The sequence below is a fragment of the Scatophagus argus genome, chromosome 11, assembly GCF_020382885.2.
Source record: "Scatophagus argus isolate fScaArg1 chromosome 11, fScaArg1.pri, whole genome shotgun sequence".
NCBI lineage: Eukaryota > Metazoa > Chordata > Actinopteri > Scatophagidae > Scatophagus > Scatophagus argus.
The window spans coordinates 13511454-13532755 of NC_058503.1; the positions used below are offsets into that span (position 1 = coordinate 13511454).

General features: G+C 40.6%; 1 long non-coding RNA gene across 1 annotated transcript in view; it reads right to left on the reverse strand.

Annotated features, from left to right (window-relative positions):
- Nucleotides 1-1498: 1498 nt before the first annotated feature.
- Nucleotides 1499-21302, reverse strand: part of LOC124067438 — a 107073-nt gene continuing 87269 nt past the window's right edge. Inside the window, exons 5-8 of the long non-coding RNA XR_006844758.1 lie at nucleotides 21158-21302; nucleotides 14470-14547; nucleotides 4876-4973; nucleotides 1499-2981 (exon numbers count right to left, since the gene is read on the reverse strand). This is a non-coding gene — a long non-coding RNA (uncharacterized LOC124067438). The remainder of the gene's footprint in view (nucleotides 2982-4875; nucleotides 4974-14469; nucleotides 14548-21157) is intronic.

Sequence of the window (21302 nt, forward strand, 5' to 3'; positions counted from 1 at the left end):
CCAAGCCCATATGGAGATAAATGACAAGTGCACACATGCATATCCACACACATACAGCAGGAAGAGTGTCTGTCTATATGTGGGGGAGGGGAAGAAGGGACAGACGATGGGAGAGCAGGATGGGGTGGAGGGTGATGAGGGAGGTTGGGGGCTGTTGACAGTGTTCTCCAGGTCTGTGTAGCCACCCACCCCTCCTCCCTCCCTCGCCAGCGGCTCAGCAGTCCCAGCAGGAGCCACTCCAGCCTGGGGAGAGGGTCCTTCCGGCCAGCGGGGGCTCCATCGGGAAGGTGGGTGGGGGGGCACAGAGACACGACACGGGCCACTTTAGGTTTGCATCACATGATCCATGTGAAAGGGGGCGGCTGATGTGCGAGCTGACACCGATCATCCTGTTCTGCCCATCCATTATGTCAGACAGACTGAAGTGACAGGAGGACGACGTCTTCAAAATCCAGTAGATCAACCTCTTTTTGTTTGCAACAAATGTAGTAGAAATAGCCGCAGGAGCCCCAGACAGGATATGGCTAAGTTGCTCTGAAATAGCTCTGCTCTAATGTGATTGCCAGTTTTCTCACTTCTAATTGCTTTAAGAGTTGATTCTTTGAATTTCAAACCTACACCATTGATTCTCCTGAGCAGTATATCTGTGTATTTGCTGCTAATGATGCCTCTGAGGTGCATTTTATTTTGTCACAGATACAGTGCTGTAATTAAGTGGCTCTCAGTCCTGCTCCTCAGTACCCAGAGTGCTGCTTGTTTTCAGTCCTGCTAGATACTTAATTTCATTCAGCTGGTGTTCCAGGTCTAAATCAGTGCCTGATTACATGATAAAATTGAAAACCAGCAGGGCTCTGCATCCAAAAGGAACGGGAAGAACAACTGAAACTCTCTTTTCACAGTAGAAAGCAAAATGCAAATCAAATAATTTAAAAAGTTGCTAAAAAAAAAAAATTAAAAGTTTGTCAATTTTAAAAACTTGTCCGTAGGTAAGCTGAAGGCGTAAATGAGAGGGGCTGGAGGCTGTTGAACACACGTGAGCCTGTTCAGAAATGTAAGCACTTGTGCGCAAGAGATGATAATGATGGGATAATAGGAATCTATTAGTCCTTCAGTTTTTGTATGCCTAATAATTAGATTAATTGAATGACACTCATTTAGAGAAAATGAGGGACCCAGTGGTGTTAATTCAACCTGTGTTTCCAGATGCTCATTTCTAAACAGCTAAGCGAACTACCTAATCATAGCCCACCATCTGGGAATTCCCCTCCAAGGCAGCAATAGGAGATGGCGCCATAATATGTTTTAAAGACATCGACTGATGGTTGCCTGCAACTAAACATATTGAGGCTGCCATTTTGCCTCTCCAGCTAACAAATAGGGGGTAAAAAGTGAGTGCCTTGATTATTAACTCCCTGTTCATTTAGGGCACCTAATGCTAATTTCTGTCTTTTATATGAAGGTAAATAAGGTCATTATGGCTGTGTTAATGATTAGCATATCTCACAGGTGTAATTCTCTGGGAGTATTGCTCTGAGACTCCTTCAGTTAAAAAAAAAAAAAAAAAAAATCACTCAGTGCCATGCCAACAAAGATGGGAGACTGACTAATTTATCCCCAAATTTGCACCATGTACAAAAAATCATGCAAATGAACTGGGTTCTCATTTGGAAGACACAGCCATTTGGGTGACATTAATCAAAGAAAAATATGCAGACAAAGGTGACAGTAATCCCAATACTCACGCATAAGTGGCACAGCTGTGATTTTGCTCACTGTATATTTGTACAGTACCTGCGTGGCCTGGAGCAAAAATGGAAATTCTATACATTACAAAACCACCTCCTCTCATTATTTTTTATTTTAACTCACCATGATCAAGTGGATAAGAACTTCAAAGAAAAAAAAAATTATTTTTTCACACTTAGGTGCTCATGGCTTCCAATTACTATAACGCAATTACAAGTATCTGTTGGTTTTTCAATTATCACTTAAAGTTGGCAAGAAGCGGGAAAAAAAATCCAGCTTGTCAAGACAGAGGAAGTCTTGTGATTTGAAAATGAACATGTACTTTTGTAGAGGTAAGATGTATAGCTCTGGGTGAAAGTTGAGGAGAATTCAAATAAAGTGACGGCTGAATGCGGGAGACGTCTGTCAAGATGAATTGTCCAGGTTCATATATGTTTTTCAGTCTACTTAATGGTGATTGATATAGACATGTGATAATTGTAATTATCTCCATTGCCTCTTGCTCTGCACACATATGCATCTTCATTAGCTTCGTCAGCCTATAGATATAATATGGCCATACGCAATTCCTTGGAGTGTGAAATTTCCCAACAGTCGTCTATTCATGTGCTCGTTGCGTGTGAGAGCGGCGCAGTGCCACAGCCCGAGCTCACCTAAGCTCTCCACTGAGTTGTAGTGCAACGTAGCCTAATCCCCCAACAGAGCCGTCAAGCCAGCCTGCAAACAGAGCTCACTGCTGGCTCTCTCTGCGTGGAGGGAGCAAACCAACATCATAACAAAGGGTGTTTATGGAAAAATAGATGCTGGCGCAGCCGACCAGAAAGGGCTTAGCAGTGAACAGACCCCGCTCCCACCTTTATCCTTCACCGTTCACATTGAAATGCAAATATCAAGGCAGGGTTTCCACCCGCGTGCCACTCACAAATTGAAAAGCAGTTTTTATCTATGCAAATGCAAGCATGGTAATTGAAGTTAATCAATCAATGCTAGCTTTCACTAAAACCTTGAACATGATTGAATAAAGTAATTATCATTCAGGAGAAAATGATGAAGTTGTAGACAGCATGAACCTTATTAAAGGAGGATTTTGAGTCACAATGGCTTAATTTAGCCAGCAGCCCCCTCTGTGTCTTCTTCCTCTTCTCCCCTCTGTCTCTGCATCTCTTCCTCGCTCCTCACTTCATCCCTCTTTTCTTCGCTCTGTGACTCAATCTTGTGTGAAGCATTATGGCTCACTGTTAAGAATATTTTAAAGCAGTGTGAAATATGCCCAAGTCAGACCACTTGTGGTACATGGCACAGGGAACTCCTGATGGAAGAATTTATTTCAGATTTAAAACTGAATTACTTTCCCCCCTCCTTTGTCACACAGAGAATTGGTAACATTTTGTGCTAGCTATAAGACATGACAATCATGCAGCCCTGTTTTGTGCCTCTCATATATTACCATTACATTCAAATGAGGAAGCTAAGCATCTGAAAAAGCAATTAACCTGATCAGTTTTGAAAAACCCAAAACACTTACAGCTGTTTTGAAGGTATTTCCAGAATCTTTAAAGACTTTTCTGACCCTCTGGATAATAAAACCAATCTGTCTGATGCATGCAAAAATCCAACTTTTAATCTGTTTCCCACCTTCTGACTGTGTTTTCTAATCCAGGTGGCTGGACAAGCAATATAAATGTCTTATTTTGTGTGAAAATGTAAGATATTTAGAAGAAACATAATTACATAAGAATATAACTGAGAATAACATTTTAATTTTGAGAAATGAGAAACGTTATTTCTGCCCACATTCTTTACCTGGGTTATGACAAAGAGTTGCAACTTTGTAAACAAAATTTTTAAGATTTTAAAGAATTTTTTAAGAACACAACTTCTTTTAGTGTGCTGTGAATGTAAGAATTTTTGAGTCTTTGAGAATTCTGGAAACGCCTAGAGAACAGCTGCAAGTGTTGCTGAACAACCTTCTGGGTAATTATTTTTCCACCCAAAGTGGATGCTTGCCTCCGTGATTTGAATGTGACGGTAACACATGTGTACATGTGAGGCACAGAGTTAAGCACCACTGATGCTTCTACCATACTCTATTTACCTCAGCAGGCATGCTGCAAAAATAAACCACTGAATGAATTTTACCCCCCCGGGATTATCCACACTGACCGAACCCGAACCTTCTCTCATTCACATTTGGTGTATCTGTTCTTTGAGGGTAAAATGACACTTGTACATAATTGTTGAGATTGGGGATGAAAAAATGGAGAGACATCAGTGTCAACCATTTTCAAATGAAGGCTTTTTCACCCCCACCCCCCCCACCCCCAGCTTCCACCTGTCAGCCAAGACGGTGGTAATTGAGACTTCCAGTGTGCTGTGCCTGGATACCTTACTGTGGCTCTCCTGGCTGCTCTCCTCATGGCAGGGCTAGTTAAAGGCCTCTTCGGTTTGTCACAGAGTTTAATATGCACCCTACATAATTATGCAGGATTCACAGTGCTATCAAACTGCAATTCAAATTAGTTCAGGATTAAAGGCACAGAACAGTACTGGTTCCTTAATTGCATTGTACTGTGCTGATCACATTCAAATACCCATTACTCATTCCCTCTGCGGAGCAATAAGTCAGAGGGATTAATACTGAGGCAGGTGACAGGGCCAAGCCATTAAAAGGCAGTTATGCAGAAAGCATGGCTGGTTTTATTCACGTTAATGAAATCAGCGAAATGAAACTGTAATAGATTTATCAAAGCTCAGATGGATTTGCAGTAAATCAGTTTGATTCAGGCAATCAAACTGGACAATGGAGATAGTTTTCAGCTACAGCAGTGGATATCACGCAGCAGCATGTGAGAAGTGCTGATATTCTTCTTGTGAGGATTTGGTGAACACCCGGTGCCTAGGCCCTATTCCCAGAGCTGGGCCTGCTCATTTTTGTCAGCTAAATGGTGCCAGTGACTGATAAAACATACTGCCTTCCAGTTAAACACCATATTCTTCTACCCCCTTCTCTCATCCCACACTCTGTCTCTCTCCCTCTCGCTCTCCTTTTGAATTTATGGACCGTGTGTTGCTGATTCTGGCTTGTTATACAGCACACAAGCCCATGAATTAGAACCTAAATTCACTTACATCAAACGGATTAGTGCTGAAATCCGTCCGTCTGAGCTTGTCTCATGGCACAGGGCTTCAAGTTGCAGTCCAACACAGGATGCTTGCTGGTCAAAACTCTAGGAAGAATAAAAAATACATTCAGAGATATTAAAGGAAAATTTCAAATTAAACGTTGTTTGTCAACACTTTAAGTCCATCTATTTAGCATTTATAAGCAGTGTATACTATATACTTTGATAGACACACTATAATGTAGTTCTAAGTTGATAAGAGCCTTTATTAATGTAAAATATTTGTCATAATCAAATTACAACTGATTTGCTATACTGCCATTTTATATTTGTTAATACACCACTGATTAGTGCCTACAGGAGGAATAACGGTTGTCAACAAATGCACGAATAAACACTCACATCTACTTAAAACTACATTATAATGCGTTATGAACCATTTACTACGTTCATATACTTGGGGAGCTTAAAGGACAGTATTACCATAGTTTAGCACATGTTATCTTAAATAAATCTAATTGATTTTCAGTCCGATACTGAACCAAGCGAGGAGCAATAACTGACTAATCAATAAGTGACATTCTGTATTTAGTGGTACGTACAGTCGGTATGCAGTTACACTGAAAGAATCAAACCGGCTATGCCAGCATTTTTTTTTTCCAAGTCCCGCTTTACACTTTTTCAATGTAAAAATGGTTAAATGACCTGAGCTCAAATGACATTATTTTTAAATGTGTTCTTAATGAGTCGTCCACTGTACAGTATAAATTCCAATTACATCCAATTAACCCCAATCAGAAGCACCTCATCTCTAGCCTCTTTTTTTATTTAATGGTTCGCTGCGGCTTCAACCATTGATTAGGCTGAATGAGCAGCACTACTAAATGACCACCTTGAAGGAGACGGGAGCTGTTAGCCTTAATAGAGACAGTCTGGCCATTACACCTCTGTGTGCACAGTCCCCCTCTTTTAACAGGCTAGATCAACTTTTATATCGGGGTCTGACGGGCCTCTATCCAGGTTGATTTTGACTTTAGCCCATTTGCTTCGAGGGAAAATGTTAAGTAGAAACCTCCCATCCGTGAACACCAGCCCATTATTTTCTAATTACAATGCATTTAGGTAGGTAGGCATGCACGATTATACACAATGCCATCTGAATGTGTGCACAATGAAGGTGTGCTTGAAGCTAAATGTTACTGTGTGTTACTTGTGTCTTACTGAAAAAAAAAACCACTAAAGAGAAAGCTAAAAGAGATAAAAATGAGATTTAGGAGAGGAAACTGAAAGGAATATACAGTATAATAATTATAAACACTGGTCACTATTCCAGAAGCAGTCTGAAGTGATCACAGCAGCTTATTTCATTTCTCGTTGGTCAGGATCAAGACTCAGTTGCCAGAGAGAGACAGCGAAGATTAGAAAATAAAAGCATAAATCCATTCAACATGAAGTATCCTCCAGTGTTAAAACTACAAAGGCAGCAGACGCTCGGATAAGCCCTCCCACATACTCAGTCTTGAGAATTTCCCTGTTTGTGTTCTTTTGAGGAGTTTGCATTGCATAATACCCACGTGGCCCGCCACAACAATCTGTAGATTAAGCGCAACAAAAGTATGCATTAGGACTCTCTGGCTTAAACAGTTTCATTGGTGCATTCAAAATACAATTCCCTCACAATTTGAGCTTTGTAAAAACAAAATAAAACGGCGTTCGTTTCTTAATGAACGTACCCGTAGACGACACTGGAAGTGGATAAACCAGAAGAGAACCGGGGACGCACAATAAGTCTTTGAAACAGCCTTCATATACAATCGTCACAGCACAGCCAAACATATGAAGCCTTCCTTTTGACAGTGTGCATAAGAAAATAATTGCTTTATTTATAGATGGTGCGAAATTAAGCACACTTAAAAGCCTAGGACAGTGTGGTTTAATCAGCCGCCTTGATTCATGCTCACAATTCACACAGCAACTGAAAGTGGGCGGTATTAAATACATTCCCTTATTACTCTATAAATGCAAGTGGCCAAGCAGACAAAACCCAAGTAATAAATTAATAGTAATAAAAACACCAACTGCACGGACAGACAGAGAAATTAAAAGCCAGCATCAAATACAACATGTCCTTCAGCTTAATAAAACACGAGACAATAACATTTCTTGGAACCAATCACATGCACCTACTGTAGGATATTTAAATGTATTTAATGTTGATTTGTGTCTCATTTGGCTTCGGCTAAATTAATCTAATAAATATCAAGCATTCAGAATCCTTTTTGGAGAGGAGGATGTACCGTTTCTGATGGCAGTAAGTAAAAAAAATAAAAAATACACCTTGAAGTCCGATTGCAAAGTGCCAAGATTATAAAAAATATGTTTGTTTGTTTTTATTCGTTTACAGCCATACAGACAATTTTGGTTCTATGGGTTGAGGTTTTGACACATTTGCCCCTGAAGCCTCTTTCACTTCCACAGGGCAGTTAAAACCAATGGCTAATTATCATCAGGGTCGAACAGGAATATGTGAATTGAGGTGAACCCGTTAAATGAACCATAAGGACACTTTAACTTTAAGCATAGTTAAAATCACACCAGCCAACAAACACTCATTTTCAGACTGACCTGCTATTTTGTTTCACTTCATTACTAAATAAATAGCTAATTTCTGTTTCTGACGTATCTTTCCTTTAAATTCATCACTCTCACAGCGTGGTAAACTTCCACGACTTCTATCATACCCCTTTCCAATTATACAGCATCAGCATGCTGTAACGGTGAAGGACATACAGTAAGCATACAAGGTTCCTCATTTAAAACCAGAAGCTCAAAATCAAAACTCTCCTAATTACTTCGATTTCAGCAGAATGTGTCATCAAAATGTCAGAAGCCTCCACACTTTAAACATGTCTTTGCTAAGGCTTTAGACATCTCATACAAGTGGAATCCACTTATGACAATGACAGCCTATTGCCGACGAAGTACTGTACAGAGAAAGTATATAACACGTGGCACCTTCCCATAATAATTCAACTCAGTAAGAGAGATGAGAAGACTATAGCTTTATATGAGAGTGTGACCATTTGGACAAGGAGTGGAGAGTATTTTTGAGTGTGTGTCCATCTCAGGTCTGAGATTGGCTTGAGAGTCCCGTGACCTCCTGCTTCAATAGCAAAGGGTCTTATCTCCAGAGGGTCAATTACCATTCACTTTTTGCTTGATCTTGTTTGTTTAACTTGACACAGTGAAGAAAGGCCTGACATTGACCAGAATCCGCTGCATTAATGTGTTTCATGTTCTGCATTCATCATTGTCACCGAGCCGGAGAAGGCTGCCAGTGTCAGAGGAGGACAGGAGAGGGGAGGAGAGGGGGGTAGAGGGGGGGGTGACGGTGTGTTTGTGTGTGTGTTGAAGAGAGACGGCAGGACAGAAACACGTGTGTGGAGGTGAGGTAGGAACATGATTCATTTCTTAACCGCACTAGTAAAAAATTTTGTTTTTTTAATTAACATTTAAGAATGGTTCCACGTTTCCATTTCAGGCACCTCAGTAAAAAACATAAAAGATCATATTTAAGATAAGCCTGCAGACTAAATAAATAAATAAACAAAGGTTCCACTGTTGTGCAGCTGTGCTAGTTTAAAATATTTGGACAGTGTATGCTCCACTTCATCTGTTGAAATGGTAATTAGATTTCCTCCTATCATATTATTAACAGTGACAAATACTAATGATACTGTCAGAACTCCATAATTCAAATCTCTTACAACATAAATTAAATTGTTCAACAACCAGGTGCGTTTCATAATTTTCTGAAAAAGTACACAACTTCTGAACCTTCCTGGTTCAATGTGCAAATTGTGATGTTCGGAGAAGACTTGCAAACGTAATTCTCAATTGATCCTTCGTGTATGGGCTCTACTGATGCGGCGCGTGGACAGCTAATTCAGGGTTAAGCTCACAGTATGTCTCATATTCGTCCCCCTCCTGGTCATTTCTGATGTGATCTGTCACCACCTTCCCTCAAGCACAATGAGAGCTCACGACATGGGTCTAGTGTCTTTTTATTTTACCTGAAGGCGTGAACCATGTGCTTACGCACATCGTTGTTTGTATTTGTACGTATTTATAAAGATCAATACACATTAATCAATATTTGATTGTCAATGCTCCAGACGGACACACAATCTGTTTTCTGTTTTATAAATTGACTGTTATTGTTCTTTTGATTCCGAAGACACTGGTGTAAAGAAGTGTGCATGCTTAGCCTAGTCTGTATAAAGTTAAATACATGAAATCAATAAATACAAAACTGGCATTTCATCTGTTGCAAGAATCAGCCCTTTTTTGTGTGTGTTTGTTTCCTGCACCAACAAATGTGAAAACAAGTATCTATATGCTGTATTGCACAATGAATTAATTAGAGCTACGCAATATTAAATTATTATTCGTTTTTCTTGCCCTCAGATGTGCATAAATTACAGGTTATGAACTTCTTTTTAAAATATGAAATTATCAGCTGTTGAAACGGGTTAATTATAACTTGAAAAAATACGTATCATGCATCCCTAACACCTTTTCATAGTAATGTCATTCATTGTTAATAGACAAACATGGCCTCTAAACCACAAGTCAAGTTGGGATTAGTAACCCTTATTTCGAACAAAACTTTCATATGAATGTGGCCAAGTAAGGAGCCAAGACAGGTTGAATATTTCTTTTTCAACACTACACAGGGTATCATTATTGCTGATTAAAAGATGTGCATTTTTTCCCGCCTTTTAAGATACCGTTTTGTCATGACCCCTGGCATAGACGCATGAGGTATGATTTAGCATCTGAATGAGGCAGGTGGTTCTTTCAACATGCTCCAATGTAATTCCATCAGAGTCGATATGAAACAAACAGAGCAACTGCAAGAAAAAAAAAAAAAAAAAAAAAAAAGCAAGAAAGTCCAAAGAGTGGTGGAGGTCAAGTTGAGAGGCAGGTAATGTACACCACTTTCACCTGGGATGTCAGAGTTTGAGTCCCATGTGAATCCAAATGTCTTGTCCTAAACCTAACCAAGTAGCTTTTACATATTATATTCATATAGAACTGTGCCATTTTCACTGCAGAAAGCTTTCAGGTGCTTACAGCTGCTGCTAACTGTTTTCACATAAAAGTGTATTTAATCATTGTCTGAAGACTTTTTACCAAGATGATACAGTCGTCTATTGCTCATCCCCTTCACTAGTACAAACCTTTGAATTCCTGTCGTCTGCCTTTAAAGCTGATCAGTCCCATTTAACTCAACTAAAGTTGGTGTTAAATGCAGACAAATCCAAATTCATGCTATTCTCAAATGGCATCGAGTTAATATTTAATCTTCCTAAGATCTCTGCTCATCGGGTTGAAACAGGAATGGTCACAACAGTACTTTGGTATTATTCTTGAACAGAACTTGCCATTCACATCACACACTAAATGCCTATTTTCCATGCTGAAGCTTAATTTAAATTTCTTTTTCAGGAATGTATCCTGTTTCTCCCCCCCTGGCAAGGAAACATTTTTTAATTTAAATTGATTGTGGTGATCTGCTCTTTATGAAAGCACTTGACAAGTGCTTGAAAAAGTTGGGTAATGGATACCATTGTGCTTTACACTTTATAAATGGCGGTGGGAATCCCATACAGAACTGTTCTGCATGCTGCTGCTAAGTGCCCATTTTAATATGTTTGCAGAATTTTGCATTGGTTGGCTTTCATATATAAATCTCTCCTTAGGCGAGTTCCTTCTTATCTGAATACGTACGTGTGTAAAAACCAAAATAAATATGGCCTGTGCTCTAACAATATTCTGACCCTGGAGTTCAGAAAAAAAAAAAAGAAGAAGCTTTTAATATGCTGCTCTTTCTGCCTGGAATAACGTACAGAAGTACCTGATGCTGTCAGAGCTATGATTGCTACGGGTGACTTTAAGTACTCTTGTTCAATGTGATTGTGATCACTGTCTCACCAATGTTTAATGAAGACCTCAAATGATCTAACTATCTCTAAAGTTGAATACTGAACAACTGCAAAAGTAAAACTGGGATGAGAGGCTGTCTGCTGATTCTCTACGAGTCCAAAAGCATTTCTGAGCAGGTTAAATGCAGAATAATATAGACATTTCATATCAGAAATGATGAAAAATTCTTATGAATATGTCTCTTCAGTATTTGCTGAAATGTGTTTAATTTAGAAATTGTGTTGACAGAAACACCCACACAAGCCCCTACAGCAAACCCACAGCTCAATTAGTAGTGCAGCAGGGTTCACTTAGAGAGACCTGTCACTGACTGAACCTCTGTTTACAGGTAATCCATACTCTTTCTATCACTCTGAGGTGAACGGGCTTGAACTAACAATAGGACCAAAATATAGTCGTATTTGTTATACACCAGTGGCTGACTGAATGTTCCCACTAAAAGTTGTTTAAGCACACTCACAGTGAAAGGATCAAACATTTCAGGGACTTTTACCAGACGTGCAGTGTAACTTCTGTGAAAAATTTTTTGTCGGCATCAAAGGTGGTTTATAATCCCCTTTAGATGACTTTATTCCACCATTGCACTTGTCTTTTTTCTTTATACTTTTTGAATACGTGCCGTGTGACTACCGTAACTTTTCCAGGATTGGCCGTAATCACACAGTTCACTGGGGAGACAAAATACATAATGTAGGGAAAACAAACGTGGATGTTCTGTTCTCGTTAACATCTGGAGTGTTGTTACTGATCCTGTAGATCAGGCTGGGAGGGTCTGAGTGTCATGGTTACTGAGCTAAAAGAGGATCATCAGCACAAGGCTCCTATGAAAGGAAAGAAATCTAAAACCTCTCCACTTCTCATAAAGGCACACCAGAGAAACAACGCCCACGGGCAATAATCAGATACAAGCAAGTTCACACACACACATACACACACACACACCACTGATGTTTACCTCTAATATTTTTTGACCATCTATGGTAAATCAAATCTTCTTTAAAAATAATGTATAGACCCTTTTCATGCACTTGTCAGTAGGGAAACGAGGAACATCAGACCTGACAGACCCTGACACATTATGTGATCGTTAGCAGAGATGAGAACGATTCCCATGTTTACAACTTGCAAGCGTCATTGGACAAGTCGGTTTACTCTAATGTAACACAAGGTAGAGCAACAAATTCTTACATTTGAGAACCCAGAACTGGAGTTTACTCAAATATTTTATTTTTTATTATATTTTATTTGTCTAAAAAAGAAAGACATGCTTCACTTGGCTGCTGAGAAAAGCCTCTCTGCACCTTCAATCTGACATGCATTTATCTGAGAATAAGATGGCTTTAGTACTTTAGTACTGCAAGTGCATTTATAGCACTGGTGGGTGCTGTGGGAACTCAGACCTTAATCATAGGGCTCATTATGTAAAGTCTGATAATCTTAGAATTTACCTGAACTTGTTTTTCTTTTTTAATAAAATGGAAGCTAATTAATACGGAAAAATCAGTGAAATCAAACCCTCAGAATATAATTTGAGATGAATACGTTAAATTTCTCAAACAAAAAGTGGTTTCCTTCTCATAAAGGTGCTGTGAGGAATGCATGGACAGCAATCAGATCCACATCAGGGCTGCACGTCAGATGACTTATTAAGGAGAGAATGACAGGAAGGGCAAGGTTTCAGCTAAGCTCAACAGAATCAAACTCTATCAAAAGTAGTACTAGGTAGAGTTCTAATTATAGACCAATACAAACAAAACTCCCGACAGGAATAGAACGATCAAAACAATGCCTATTTAGTGCTCACGCAGGCAGTGTGAATGGCTTTTGTGTGGCGCTTATTATTGCAGTCTCAGTGTGGCTACGGTACAGAGCAAATCTCAGTAATTAACCTATGGTAATGACAAAAGCCAATTTATGGCTCTTAAAGATCAAATGTATCTGGGTTAATGTGAGGTCAATCTAATGCATGTGCGGGAATAGCAGCGCTGGAATTGAAGAAGCTGTTTGGGGAGAGGTGTGCTGGGATTACTGCCAGTGTGAATGGTGCTGTCAAAAACATCCATCCTAAATAGACAGTAATGCAGAGGCTGGTGTCAGGCTTAATTTAACACAGTAACAGTGCACATTGTGAACGCATTCCTACACTAAATCACTGGTTTTTATAAAGCGTACTGAGATAAACAGAAGGCAAACAGAACAGACTTTTTTTTTTCCTTTGAGAAGTTTTTAGACAACCTGTGTTCACTACTGAGTATCTCAGTTTGGAAACCTGAGTCGTCTGCACAGCCTCTCACATGCTTTGCCATGAGCTTTACAATTCAAGGAAGAGCCTTCTCTGCTGCCTGCGTGCTCAGGAAGCCCAGCAGCGTCTGCCACAATGGCTCTGCATACTGTACATACTCTTTTACAACAAAAGCCAGGTTTCCACAGCAGGGACTTAACGACCCGAAACCTGGAGCTTCCCATAACCTGAATTGTTAGGAACTGGTGAGACCTTTGGTGCATAGTTATGTCTTGTGTTTCCACTGTTACTTACAAGCCAAATTGTTTCAGATATATGACATTAGAAGGGAAAAAGTGGTGATAATGCTAGTTCTGATTTTCTTTCACCCTCACATGTATTTAGCTTTAAATGTCATTATCATTAAATCAATTGAGGGGTGTGTGATGTGGCTCATTAAGGTTGTATGACCTTTTTTTCTTTGTTTTTTTTTTTTTTCATTTAACTGTCTGAATGGTTCGACCCACCTGGATCAAAGAGTCAGGATGAGAACCAGACCAGCTCCCAGCCCACACACCAGCTTGCCTCATTCACTTTTGAATTAGAGGACAGGAAGGTGCAGATGAAGCATCTGGTAAAGCAACAATTTTTTCTGATGATTTTCTGAAGAAAAAAAAAGAAAAAAAAAGAGTCATCTGGTGTTTGGTCACATTGCTGACAAAAACAAACGTGTGTGTGTGTGTGTGCGGCATCCAAACGTACACTACCACCATACAAGACAGGTCAAATTATATATGCAGGCAGCGCTGATCAAAAATCGATCATAAAATCTTCTTTTTCTCACTTCAGATGTTCTCAGAAACGGTATTTCAGTGTACTGTTTAGCTATAACACGAGAACGTTATAGCTAAAGATGTCAGCAGCAGGCCATCTTTTCACCCGCCTTAGCGAGATGTCCCTGGATCATTCTCAGGTGATCCCAAATTCTGCTGCAAAGCTTTTCACCGGGTCTACTAAAAAAAAAAAAAGATCTCTCTGGATACTGATCTTGATTTCTTTACAAAGTCAGAATGTAACTGAAGATGTTTTTTAATCATTTGCGCAGCTCTGCATGGTCAGGCACCCTTCTGTCTTAGAAGATCTACGAGATTGTTTGCGGTCCTACATACCCAGAGGTCTTCTGATGAGGGCTTGTTGGTTATTGCTCGCTACAGCTTCAATACTAAGGGAAAATGTGCTTTTGAGGTTGTGACTTTTGAAAAGAGAACTCTCTACCTTTGGACTGATTTTTATGAATATAACTTTGTACCCTTCTCATGTCTCTTATTTTATTCTGCGTCAAAAAGCTGCAGTATGAATTAGCTGACTTACCTTTCCTCGCTGCAATGAGCCCTCTTGACCACTTCATAGGGCCCTGCGTCTGTAGGTGGGAGCCAGATGTTGGGCCACCTGGACACGGCGACAGACAAAACAGACATTAGTTATTCAGCCAGACTCCAAACAGAGTCTACTGACAGATCATGGCTCCCGGGGAGTTATGCTGCATTTAAATAGCACCTTTTGATATTAGATCAATACGACGGATTAACAGTCAAGTCACTCATGGGCAGATGCTGCAGGGAGACAGCATGCTTTGACTGTGATACATTATGTGCCAGAACTAAACAAAGAAGTTATTTCAATTCCAATGGTTTTGTTACTTTTTTCACAAAAGGTCAAGCGCTGTCAAAAATATCAGCATATTGACCTTTTTAAACATTCCAGAAACATTGGGATCATAGATTATGCTTCCTTCCCCTCTTTCTCGCTAACAAAGGGTTAAAACTCATTCACACCAAAGTCGCAGGGGGCTGCAACTCTCTGTGCTTGTCATTTGCAGGTCATTGTACAGTTCATTTGAAGTGTAACATGGCATGCACTGTCCTGATGATATGTGTGTATTGTCAGGAGGACAGGCTCTGTTACTACTTGAGTGGATCTGTTCACTTCTCAAACACACACAGGTGGCTTATTCACTTGCTGTCCAACACCTACAAGCGTCTCATCATCCACGTGCGCACTGAAAACCAAATCTTCCAAATCTTGTTTTGTCTGTGTTAGAACAAACACTTGTCCGCTGTCACACTGTCGGCTCTTCTGCAAACTTTTCCGAGGCTGTTGCAGCAGCTGCTCTGCCATTTATCAACTTTCTGAATTCTCTGCTGAAAGAATAAGGCTGCCGAATTCGTGTATTTTGCTTATTGTCAGCAGTTAACTGATGCCACTAACAAGCACTTGTGGACTGAAAGCCTGATAAATCTTACTTCTCTGTGTCACAGAGCTCAACTGTTCTGCAAAAACTATTAAAAAACAATGAGCCACACTGTTGCACTGAGTTCCTTTATTACCATGAACACGGTCACTGTATGTAAAATAATTTCTCTCAATCCACTAGAAGTGTGTGCTGGTGTCTACATATCCAGAGATCCTGGCCTCTGCCTTTTATTATCATTATTATTATTTTTGTTTTCTCATTATTTTGCTGCATTCGGGACACTTCTGGCCATCAACTGTTCTGGAGAAACATAGTTGATTGATTAGTCTCATTCCCAGCTCGTCAAATACCAACATTTGTTTTGGTGGCTATTTGAGAATGACACTCAACAGCCAACTATCTTTCTCAAGAATTCATTACAAACAGCGACCGACAAATCCTGCATGGTATGTCTTTTAAAAATTTACTATTTTGTCCTCAATTTTGTTGTACCATGTACAATGACAATAAACACTATTATGTAAATGTATACACCAGACCAGTATGAGCGTGTTGAGCATTTAGTGTCATTTTTCACCTCATCCCACTCCTTTCTGCACTATAGAAGGATAGAATCCCTCACCGGCTTCCCACACAAACATCAGTAGTTGTGTTTGACCTGGTGTGGTAGCCTACTGTGTGAGCTGTTGTGGTGGGTGAGCAATTGACCCAAAACAAGTTTGTTCAAAAAGCTACTGAAGGAAACAAGAAAAGTCAACAGAATCAGAAGATCTGATTAAGTGTGACTGCATGTGTTTAAATTCAGTCAAAAGTACAATAACATGGATCATCTGCTAACAGCAGTGTGTCCCTGGTCTCCAGCTCTGTAGGTGGGAGGTGGAGTTTGTCAAGATTGTCATGGTGAGATAAGAAGAGCCAATACTGGATGAGTTTTAAGAAAGAGATGCATCTATGAACACACACAGTGACAATGAAATTTCTTTGTATTGCTGGTATTGCTGCATTTGAAACAAAAGTAATTTTTTCCATCGTGTATTACATAGTTAGACAGATGGTCACCAGTCCATTGTCACTAATCTTGACATTGTTGTTTCTGCACGCTGACAGTGTCCTTGAAGTTAGGTTTTATGACTAGGGGACAAAAACACTCCAGGGTACCGAGACATCTCCTCTGCTGTCTTAGACAAAGACAGCGGGGAAAGGCGTGTTGGCAAACATAAACATGTGGGCACCTACGGTATGAAGACACACACATCCTGCAGATATATGCAGCGTGTGTGTGTGTGTGTGCACACGCACATCCCTGAAGTGAGTTGTCTGTTCTCTCCATTTCACCACTACAGCAGGAGAATAAACGAGCTCCAACCAGCTGCTGTTTCCCAACAATCCACTTTTTTATATCATAGTGACATATAAAGAATTAAATATTAATACGCTATTGTGTATTGATTGAAAAAATACCTGCCACTATAATGGGCTGGTTGATATTTCTGAATAAAACAATGACAAACTCGTTATCAAAGGGCATTTTTTAAACATTCATGACACTGGAGTAGCTGTGGAGCAGAAGGCCTCACATGGGCAATAAAAGCACACAGATGAAGACAATACCCATTTATAGTTGTTCAAAATGCAAGTTAGGTATGATAAACAATGTCTCCTGAGCTGTATTAACCTCAGAGGACCTGGCACAATGGATTCAACAGTCCAATTGATTATTTTGATGGGTGAAAAGGCTCAACTAACACTTCTCTGGAATGTCAGTACAGTGTAAAACTCTGACAATAAAACACATCTTGCAGAATTTTAATGCAAATCATCACAGTGAACAAAGAAAGGATGTTGCTTTGGAAGTGACGGCTAAAAGATTGGACTGGAAATATTCAGTGAAAAGAGAGTTTTTCATTCTTTAATTCCAGAGGCAGAGTGAGCAACACTGACGCCTCCTTTGTTCGACTGACTCATAGTTGGGGAATGGGAACTGTTGTGTGGTGTGGAAAGATTTCACCACAAAAACAGAAAAAGAAAGTCCACTTCAGGCTGCAGGAACCGAACAAAGACAGTCTTTAAAAATGCCAGTCCAGTCAGTGGAGAGTCCAGTAGAGTCAAACTGAGTACAGTGGAGTAGAGCTCTGCTGTTAAGACATGCAGAGACTCTGGTGTGACTGTGAGAAGCCATAGAGACCCTTCTCCCTTAAGGGGAGGACTAGGGGAGACACTGGCTGTCCACTGTGGGGGACCAGTAGGTCTTCTGAGGTGTCACCTCCACACAATGTGACAAACCCCTCTGGTATGACCATTCTTCACACTCTCCCCATCCCCTTCTTTCTGTGTTCTTAGACAAATGAGTGAAGACCCCAGCCCGGGCACTACCACAGGCAAGGACGGAGACCGTGTGGACTCCGCCAGTCACGGCTTCTCGCTCCATCACTTCACACTTATATTGCCCGTGCTCTCCTCTGTCCCCTTCTTTCTTCTTTTTTTTTTCTCAGGCTTCAGGCTCTCGCTGCTCATTTTGTGACTACAGGACTTTTACCAGGGTCTCGCCCAGACATACGCCACATGTCACCCTGCCGTCCGTGGCTGCACTGCCTGAAGCCAAATGTAGTCTGAGGCTTGAACTGGAGAACCACTGTGACACATCCCCAACAACCCTTTCTCTGTGCTATACTTACACCGATGGAAGAAGTACTCAGATCCTCTACTATATTTTCAATGTGTCAAAAATAAAAGTAGCAGAATATTATTATATATTACATTGTTAGATTGTCATCTAAGTGAAAGCAGCATTTTACTGTAGATGGTTGATTTGCAGTAATTTTACTTATTTAGTTCAGTCCACTGGTTCCCAAACTCAGGGTTGGGTCTCCTCCTGTGGGTCGCGTAGATAAATCTGATGTGTTGTGATGATTATTGAGCAGCTAGCAGGTTTGAGAGGCTGTGCAAAGGTATTCAGCTCATTGCTAATTTCAGCATGCTAACTTGTATTCAGCAGATATACTCATAACGTTTATCCTGTTCACCACCTTACTATGGCATATTAACATGCTGACATTTTACGATTACAAAACTCAAACAGAGCTGTTGATTGATACTGATATTAGAAGTGCCCCCTGCTCCCTAAAATGCTGGATTGGGTATTGGTGAGTGTGCGAGTCTGTGCACGATGTTTCAGCCCAGAAACAGGACCCTGCTACGTCCCAGCATTTCCCTGTATATCTGTATACAACCTAACAAATCTTTTTTACTCGACAAGTAGCCAACATCCACAAATGGAAAAAAAATGTTCTGTTAAATTTGTATCGAGTTTCTTGATCTCTAATCTTTGCTTTTTTGTAAAACATTGGATACTACCTGTGGTGGAACTGCTAAGAGCTCATAGATGTCTGAAAAAAGTCCCAACTAGACACTGCTTTTTTAGAAGCAACAAGCCAAAACCACTGGGAACCAACACTGGTTTTTGTCTTGTTGATGTCAAATCTAGTAATTTTATCTGTCAGATAAATGTAGAGGAGGTAAAAATATTTGAACTGTGGTTAAAATTGTACTTAAGTGCAGATCATATGCAGTTAGTTACTTCACATCACTGATCTATCACCACCCATCCATTTTTCTCTCGTGTATCAATCTGCCTATATCTGATTCACTGTCCTTCCCCTGCACCTCACAGGAGATAAAATGGATTTTATCAGTTGACTTTTTCTTATTTTTTTTTCCCTTTAGCATATAGAAGACAAAGCTAATATAGAGGAATGCAAAAAAAAAAAAAGGACTAATCTCGTGCTGAGTACAGCCATGATAATGATGATGGATTAGAAATACAGCAGTGTATTGGGATTACAGTGCTATTAACTGGCCAGGGGAGGAGGATGAGGAGGCAGCAGACCAGTATCAAGCTAATCAATCAAATAATCGGGACAAGCCCTTGTCTACTAGAAACAATTAGACCACTTCTCCAAAATCAATAGCCCTACATTCTGTTTAGATACCCACTGGTCACTCATTCAATAAAGCCTCCAACGGTTTTGATAAGCCTGCCAGGCGGCAAGGGCCATTCGAGGCTCCGAGTGGGAACAAAATACATCAAACAGGCTCCAGGAAGGCCTCATAAAAATTGCAAATCGAAAACAATATAATTTAATGTGGCAAAGGTTATTTTTCCACTTGTTCATTATCAAATGTCTCATGTGAAAGCATTGCTATAAAGGAGAAAAAATCTATTTTGTCCTGAGTGTTTGGGGAAAACAGAAGGGACATGTATTATATCGAAAGGAAAACAAACTAACGATGGAATCAAAGGGGTTCATAAAGTTGCTCTGAGAAATAGTCCTGGTAGTAGAGGTGTCTCCTGTTTCCAGCACAGCTCCCATACATAATTAACGCAGGAATTTGTATCTGTCTGCACTCTGTGGCCTCCTGATGAATTAATATCTGGTGGAAGTCCTACACAGCCATCAGATTAGCTCATTTATTTCTGTCAGCTGCTTGCTCTATCAGCTATTTGTAAATCAGAGAGGGTGGGTGGGTGAATGGTGGTGGTGGTGGGGGGGTTGAGATTGTTGGACGTGTATTTATTATCATAAATGGCTGTTATGAATTAGGTCTGATTCAAACGTCCAGGCTGTAGTGCCGCAAGTCTAAGTGCACAGTGATGACTCTTTTTTTTTTTTTTTTTTTTTAATTCCCTGGGAGAAATGTTATGTTGACACTGTTGTGCTAGTTATACTCTGGCATCACAGCTGTTCTCTTCATATTCAAACACTGTACAGTAAGACTGATGGCAGACGCAGACGTCATCGGATGAACTTGATGGGTTCCAATTTAGTAAAAAACTGGACTGTTCATTAGAAAATCTGATCAACATAGAAGTTAAGATCTGGTAAGTCTGTGTTACTGTGTCACAATCACCCTCTATGTCCTGGCTGAGGTAGCTGGGTAGTTGTGGACTTCTGTCAGGGTGAACATAACATAACGTAACATAATGTCCTCCTCCATAACGATGTGGGTGTATTTGTGCGCCCGTTCCCAACAAGAAGATGACATGCCCGGATCCAGGAGCTCTCTGTCTGACAGCACTCGAGGTGCGTTTGTGTTATGTGCATGGGAGGAAGCAGGGGTAGGGAGGGGAACAAACAAGAGGACTGCATTAACCTTTGGTCTGCTTTGGGAGGGGAGGGCACGAGCAGGCCGGGCTGGTTGAAGGGACACCCCATAATCAGGCTCCTGTCAGCGCTGTTTCCTGGAGATTAATTCAGCTTGTTTCAATTCCAGCCGCCGCTCCCCTTGCCTCAACCCGGGGTGCACATATTGTCCTGTTTAAAACACATGCACGTGGCGCTGACTCAATTTAACACAGGCATAGCTGAGGGGGAAGGCTGGGGCACAGGAGTAGCCTTCCTCCCATGCAAACACAAATAACATGCATCGACAAGAAAGAAGAAATCCCAGCTCTGGATGAGGCAGAGAAGAATCCAATCAGAATGGAGTTGCAACGTCCACAACAGGAAATGATGTTTGATCTGGCCGGACTACTAAATTACATTCAGGAGATGCAGGAGATCTAAATCTTCTTTTACAGTAAAGGAAATTATTACATAAGGCTGTGACTCTCCTCAACTGTGGGGCTGATTTCCACTGAGCACCTGCCCTGAGCCAACCATACCAACAGAGCTGCCAGAATGCCTGGTTGTTGTGGCCAGTGGCTGAGGAGTCTCTGCTGGCTAATGAACTGATGAGACAGCAGCACTAAGGAGCCGGTGATACAGGGGGACAGTGACAGAGATGTAGGGGCCCACCGTTAGTTACCTGTAATAGCCCGGGATGACGATGTGCACCCCAGCACTGGGCTGACAGATGTCGGGGTTCTTCTGATCATCCATTTTCTGCAGCGCGTCTGTAAAAGGTCCCGTGGCATTGATAACACATTTGGCTCTGACATCAAATTCCTGCC